The sequence below is a fragment of the Falco peregrinus genome, chromosome 4 (genome assembly GCF_023634155.1).
Source record: "Falco peregrinus isolate bFalPer1 chromosome 4, bFalPer1.pri, whole genome shotgun sequence".
Taxonomy (NCBI): domain Eukaryota; kingdom Metazoa; phylum Chordata; class Aves; order Falconiformes; family Falconidae; genus Falco; species Falco peregrinus.
This window is the reverse complement of record NC_073724.1, coordinates 29677986-29685098: the sequence shown is the minus strand read 5'-3', so window position 1 is coordinate 29685098 and position 7113 is coordinate 29677986.

Genomic DNA, 7113 nt, shown 5'->3' with positions numbered 1-7113 from the left:
TGGCAGGTTTTTTTCTGCTGAAACAGTGACACAGATCAATTATAACTGTTTTGTGAAGGTCCTGCTTCCTAATAAGGGTGTTTTTACAGGAGTTTAGGGGGGTTTTGAGGGTAGTTGATGCAGGCATAGTGAGAGAGGTACCATCAGCTTCCAAACTCTGTCACCAATCTCTGATACAGATTACTCACTGTGGTACTGTCCTCTGAAGAACACAAATGTAAAACTGAATGAAAGAAAAAAAAAGTATTTTCAATTACATTTATGGTTCTCTCCCTATGTCTCTTTGTGTGTTTCTGTGAACCGTGTTCCCTCAAAAAATCCACTTACCAGCAACGTACATGTCAACAGGACTGGAAATTCATATTCTACTGCTGCAAGTAAATACACGTATTGACAGGAGGGTAAGAATGTATTTGCAGTTGTGCCCTATTAATGACCTCTCTGGAGGTTGCTCATGCGAGGGCGGAACAGTCATGGACTACGTGTTAAGAGCGGTCAAGTAGATGTTCCGCCCAAATGGCTGTTGCCAAGAAGCTGCTTAATTATTGGGCACCAAAAGTAGTTGTCTCATGTTTTGACAGGCAAGAACCTGAAGCGTTTAGCTCTTTTGTTGTTATTATTATTTAGGATATAACTAAGCACCCATTGGTAAAAATCTTTAAGTCATCAACTCTTTTATAAATTTTCAGAGTAACCTAATTTTACAAACATCCAAGTTACGTGGTTATTACCTTACCTAAGAGTAGTGTAACTTCATGAATGCTGTACATGTGAGCAGCCAGTTTGACAGTTCTCTTGAGTATTTCACTGCTCCCATTGGGGTGGGGACTGCTAGGAAACTTGGTGAAAAATTAGTTGCTTCATTGTTTTTTAAAACACATCACTAGGGTGACAACTAGAACAAGATGTGTAAAACTAAACAATTACATTTGAGAAAATGGAATCAAGATAGTATTTCTTTTCTTACAGCATTGTTACAACATGCAATGCAGTCAGGAAGCTATTGAAATACAGCACAAAATTTAATTTTGTCCTTTTCTTATGATTAGTATGATAATTGCTCTCACTGAAATTTTCAAGAAGCTCTGGACTACCAGAATTGTTCTTGGAACACTTCCCCCCCGGTACTGAGTAGGAACTGTAATTCTTCCAATTTACTTTTCACAGAAATTAAAATGAAGGCAGGAAGGAAACAGAAAAAATAAAAACAAACCAAAAAAACAAACAACCTAAATCACCACTCGTCTACTTCACAGAATGCTAAAATTCAGTGAAGGCTACTAGGGAAATTGCCTGGGGCCTAATGTGGACAATATTGCAAATGTACTGGCTGAACAGACTATAAATAAAACCAAACAAGCTGTCAGGGTATACATGGAATGGGACGGGGAGTAATACAGAAAATGAAACCAGCATGTGTCAGCTGGGTGGTGCGTTCTACTTGCTTGTTGCACGTCACACCTTCCTCCCAGAAAATGAACTCCAAAAGTAAATGAGCTGTAAGGAAAGCTGTCACAAATTATTGGGTATATGGAAAAATGCCCCCATGAAAATATGACAAGAGTGAAAAGTCTGAAGTTGCTTGCTTGGCTCAGGAAAGCAATATGTGGGACATAAGAAGAGGGCAAAGTCAGGTTCTTCTGTTTTCCTGTGTCACACGCCGTTCAGCTAAATTACAAAGGTAGTGCATTCAAAACCAATAAAAATATTTCCCGCCCTCACACATTAAGAAATTAAATACCCCACAATACCAATCAAGTAACGAACTAGATTAGAAAAGGAACTGGACATTTGTATGGATAAGAATGATAACCAGTTAGAGGTTCATGCAAATGTACTTGGAAAGAGAATTCAGCTGCCAGCCACCAGCACCTGCAGGCAAGCCTTGCCTCGCCCTGACGAGGCAGTGGGTCGGCCTGGGAATCCGAAACCCGGCGCTGCTTACCCTCACACTGCTCCTGTCCTTGTTTACACCAGCCAGGGCTGGGGGCAGGACACCCAAGCCACCAGAGGCTATGCTTGCAGTTGTGAGTTCAATCTGCCGCTGGTTGTCCTCCAGCACCCAGACCAAAGGGATGCAGACTGTTCTCTGCTGCACCCCTTGGTGCTTGGCCTCCAAAGCTGGGCTGCTCACCAGCTCCACTGGTGGCTCAGGGCAAACATTTGTAGGGGTCTTTCTAGGTGTTCAGCTTTCAACACGTGCTCAGACATGTCAGTTGACTAGTATATCCATAGCCAGAGAGACCTGAAATGTGTCTTGTAACAACGTTCCTCCACCTGAAAGATCCTGTGCACCAGTATTTTTGACTGCTTAGGCAATGGTTTCTGCTTTTTCATTCACATGCCCACTAATTCTTTGACACCACATCCCACTGAGAGAGACTGTTGTTTCCACATCCGCACTAAATGTCTGCGGAGGCTCCTCTCCACCCCAGTAATGCTCTTACAGCAGCACTTTTCATCCACCCAACACACGATGGGCTTGAAAGTCTTGTTATACGTGATACAGGATGCAAGGTGGTGATGATACAGATGTTTAAATTGCAGGCATCAAAATCACGAAAGGGCACATGGCCAGCATTAAAACATTTCTGAAGTAAGTGGGACAAGAAGCTGGGTGTAATCAATCTATTCTGTAGACATTATTTGTCTGTGAGGTAAGTTGGACTCATTTCTCCTTTGGAAGGACAGGGAATGCACAGAAGCAGCAGCTTTACCTGACTCTGAATCCTTCACATTTGACTGTGGAAACCATAGCTAACAGAACAAATAAATAAAATCAACTGCAGAATTAAGGTTTTGTTATATGCGTACAAGTAAAAAACCTCACACTAACCATGGGTTTTCTTAAGGCATCATACATCAAAGCAGGCATCAAATCCTTATTCTTTTGTATTTTGTATATAACTGATAACTAACTGCATTTTTGTCTTTCCCTACTTTTTCAAAATCACACTGAGATAAAATAACCTTTCTGCCCATGTAGTTTTGAATTAAGCATACCTCCCAAGTGTATCTGGAGAGGTTTGTCATAGCTTCATGAATCCCTGAATTAGCAAAGAAAAATGTTCTGTGCCATAATGAAAACCAGGCTTTTAAGAAACGAAGCAAGTGATTCATTCTTCAAGATAATTTGTACAGAGCACTGTCTCATTAAAAATGATAGAGTGACAAACTAATGATAATTATTTTGGTTGCTCCTCCTCTTGCAGTGGTATCTAGTTAAAAGTAACAGCTGAAGAGTACATTATGATTTTTTGAATATATTTAGACACACTAATAGATGTGGTTTTGCATTTATATGGTGCATGCATAATGAAGACCATTATGCATGGTCTCCATGTGTATATATATAGAGCCAATACTGGACTAAGAAGAAAATGAAGCTGTGCATATCTTCTGATGTCTTCGTAGGAACTGTTGTTTTCTGAAATAGTTAACTTCAATATAATACAAAGAAAATATAACAAGCAATTCATTTACTCACCATTTAATTTAAAAAATTGGAACACTGATCTAAAAAAGCCCCCGAACTCCCTAACGTTTAAAACAAAGGAAAAGAGCGTCGAAAATGAGTAGTTTGGAACAAAAATCTACTAATGGATAACTATCTAAGGCTAGGTTACTGTACCGTTGTTACAGATGTATCAGTCAGCACTTGCCGAGACATAGAGAATCACAGAAGCATTTAGGTTGGAAAAGACCTTTAAGATAATCGAGTTCAGCTGCTAACCTGGCACTGCCAAGTCCACCACTAAACCATGTCCCTAAGTGCCACATCTACACATCTTTTAAGTACCTTCAGGGATGGTGTCTCAACCACTTCCCTGGGCAGCCTGTTCCAATGCTTGACAACCCTTTTGGTGAAGAAATGTTTCCTCATATCCAGTGAAAACCTTCTCTGGTACAACCTAAGGCCATTTCCTCTTGTCCTATTGCCTGTGACTTGGGAGAAGAGACCAACACCCACCTCGCTACAACCTTCTTTCAGGTAGTTGCAAAGAGGGAGGTGGTCTCCCCTCAGCCTCCTTTTCTCCAGGCTAAATAGCTCCAGTTCCCTCAGCTGCTCCTCACAGGACTTGTGCTCCAGACCCTTCACCAGCTCTGTTGCTGTTCTTTGGACACGCTTGTCACGGTCCACTCAGTGGACTCGTGATGGTTCATTTACTATGATCTTGAAGCGCAAAAATCAAGGCATTATGCTTTAATCAAAGAGCACAATTTTATTGTTTGCCCGTAAAGTGGCGTGTGATGGGTAGAATGACAGAAAGTGAAGAAAAGATAAAGTAAAAATAAAAAGAAAGAGGATTATAGCTACCACCACGGGTCCAAGGTGTCCTTATGGTCCAGGTCCAGGCAGTGTCCCGCTGGTCCTTCCGATCGTCGTGATCCTTGGTGGGGAAGATCTCCCAAATTTGGTTGCTAAGGAGCCATCTTTTATGCTGAGCAACACACGTTGCTCCTCCTCTGGCCCATGGAATGTTGTCAGTCTCTGCCTTCTCAAGCAAGGTTATCACGCATGTTCTGGTTTGTTGTTACGACAATGGTTGTGATTCATCTTCTGGACAGCTGTTATGTGGCCTTATCGTAGTTGTTCCTTCCAGTGCTGGGTATCAGGGAGCAGCATAGTACTCCTCGTACCATGCAGTTCTCCTTCAGGGTCACTGGGTCTCGGTGTCCATGAGGACCACGTTCCATCTCCAGATCTCTGTTAGCAATGTTGAGACAATATCGTTCTCTTTAGACTGACTCTTACAACGCTCCAGCACCTCAACGTCTTTCTTGTAGTAAGAGCCAGACAATACATCTTCTGCACTTCTGGTGATTTGAAACGCATTCCATTACCAGTGTGGTTCTTGACACTGTAATCATACAACTAGGCTCTAGATACAGCACGTGGACTGACAGCCTGATGTGGCTGCTGTTGCTTGGCAGTGCACTGATCAGTAACCAGACACACTTCGTTCCCTTTTATGTAATAGCTATTGCAAAGGAAAAGTCAATAATAGGCGAGTTGCCAACAGTTCAAGGATGCAGCTCATAGCCAGGTGGAACGCTCCTGTACATAGGGTTGTTCTTCAAATGCGTGAGGTTAAAATTGATACCCTGCACTCCAGTACTGCATGCATAACCCCACTAAACAAACACCAAGATAACCAAACTGCAATAAGAAAAAAAAAAAAAGTTTGATAGCCCAAATGAAGTGACAAACTAATGAAATCCAAAGTTTACCGAAGCAATTTAGGAAACTGAAAGCTTTGGTTAACTTTGTTTAGAGAACTGCTGTAAATGACAGAATAAAAATATAGGGGAACATTCTACCTTTTTTTAATTCCAGGATTTTACAGTCTTCCCTCTTCCTCCAAACAAGTTACTGAGTCAAAAAATTCCATACACAGTAACTTGTTTGGAGGAAGAGGAAAGACTGTAAACTACCTAATACTTCTGGACTAGTAACCTAATAGTTGAAGAGGATACTTCTGAAGATGTCACTATCTCAGAAGCAAGCAAGCTGTATCACTGTTCGAAGCTAACCTAAATGATTCCTGGGCAATCTGTTCCCAGTTTCTCAAAGGTTAATTCAAAAATCTGCAAGTTTAGCTTCTTCTAAGGAAAGCTGTTAATCTTTTTCTTTGCTTGTCCTCTGTTTTAAGCAACTATGTTTTCTGTTACATTGTCTCCGCTGCTTGGTATTATTTGCATCCATTTGGGTTTGGTTTGGTTTTGTCATTGATGTACAAGTGGTGTTTTGCTGGATTTTAGCGTCTGCACCATCCCAGTGCTTGCAATAATGTTAAAAAAAACCACTTACTTATGAAATATATTATTAAGACACATTTGGGCTACAAAGGTCTAGAAAATTCACCATGAATGCGAAGAGGTCTACCTCACCTCGGGTGGCAAGTGGAACGCAGACCTTAGCACACACAATAAAAACTGCTGGGCACTTGTAGCACTAACCTAAACGAAAAGCATGGGCCAGTCCTGAAAACTGCAGGATTACAGAAAACTTATTTCAGTTTTCCAGGTTAAAACCAGCTATGCAGATTTGAAAATATTAGCATGATTTTTTATAAGAGACTTTAAATACCAGAGCTCCAAATCAGATTCAGCTTGCTAGATCACTGCCTTTTTAAATGCAAATTTAGATAATGGGTTGTGGGTTGTTTTTTTTTTTTTTACATACTTGCTTTTCATGAGACTTGGAAAACTAAGGTTTTATATGTAGGAGCAGTTTTTTATGAGATGGAGTTTAGTATCTATAACCATTATTCAGACTACACTTACATGAAAAGAAACATGAGGCCTGATGTGCAAAGCCCATGCAAATTAGCCCTCATGTATCTGAAAACATGAGGAATGATCAGGCTGGATTTTAAGAAAGTGGACATTTAACAGTGATTTTGAGCTCTTAGTCACCCAGGGAAGATTTGCTACTATCAGAATAGAACCACCTGTCTGTTTAGAAGGTGTCGTGTCAAACTTTACAGTAGACAGATCCTAGTATCTCCAGATTAAATCTGTGAGCAATTGTATTTGTCAAGAGTAAACATTAAGTTTTCAATAGTCTGATTTTTATGAGCGTAACAGATTTAACTTTTGTGGCCTTTAATTAATCCCAGATACAAAAAGCTCCTAAAGTACCTCATTTAACCACGACTTATCTTCCATCTGTTAACTAATAGTGAAAAACACTGTAACAATACAAATCGTGCTTAAGAAGATTTGTAGTTGAGAAAAATGTATGGTAATAAACTAATTTGAGAAGCCAAATTTATGCAGGTTTAAAACAATTAATTTTCCATTATGAGAAATACAGGAGGGTTTTCTGTCCAAGTTCCTAGTAGAGACAATTTTAAATAGTCCTTTCTTACAGTAACAGCAGTTAAAACTACTTACTTCTTTTCAGTTCCTACAGGATGAACACTGACTCAGTAATTACAGCTATAATCTTTTCAGTCTCCTTACAAAAGTCTTCTGCAAAATTATGTCATTAAGACAGATCTTACTGTATGTAACATGCCTATAATACAATTGTGCTTAATGGCTCCTACCTACTTCATTTTACCAGTTTTCCTTCGTATTTGGAATTTCATGTGTTTTGTCACAGAA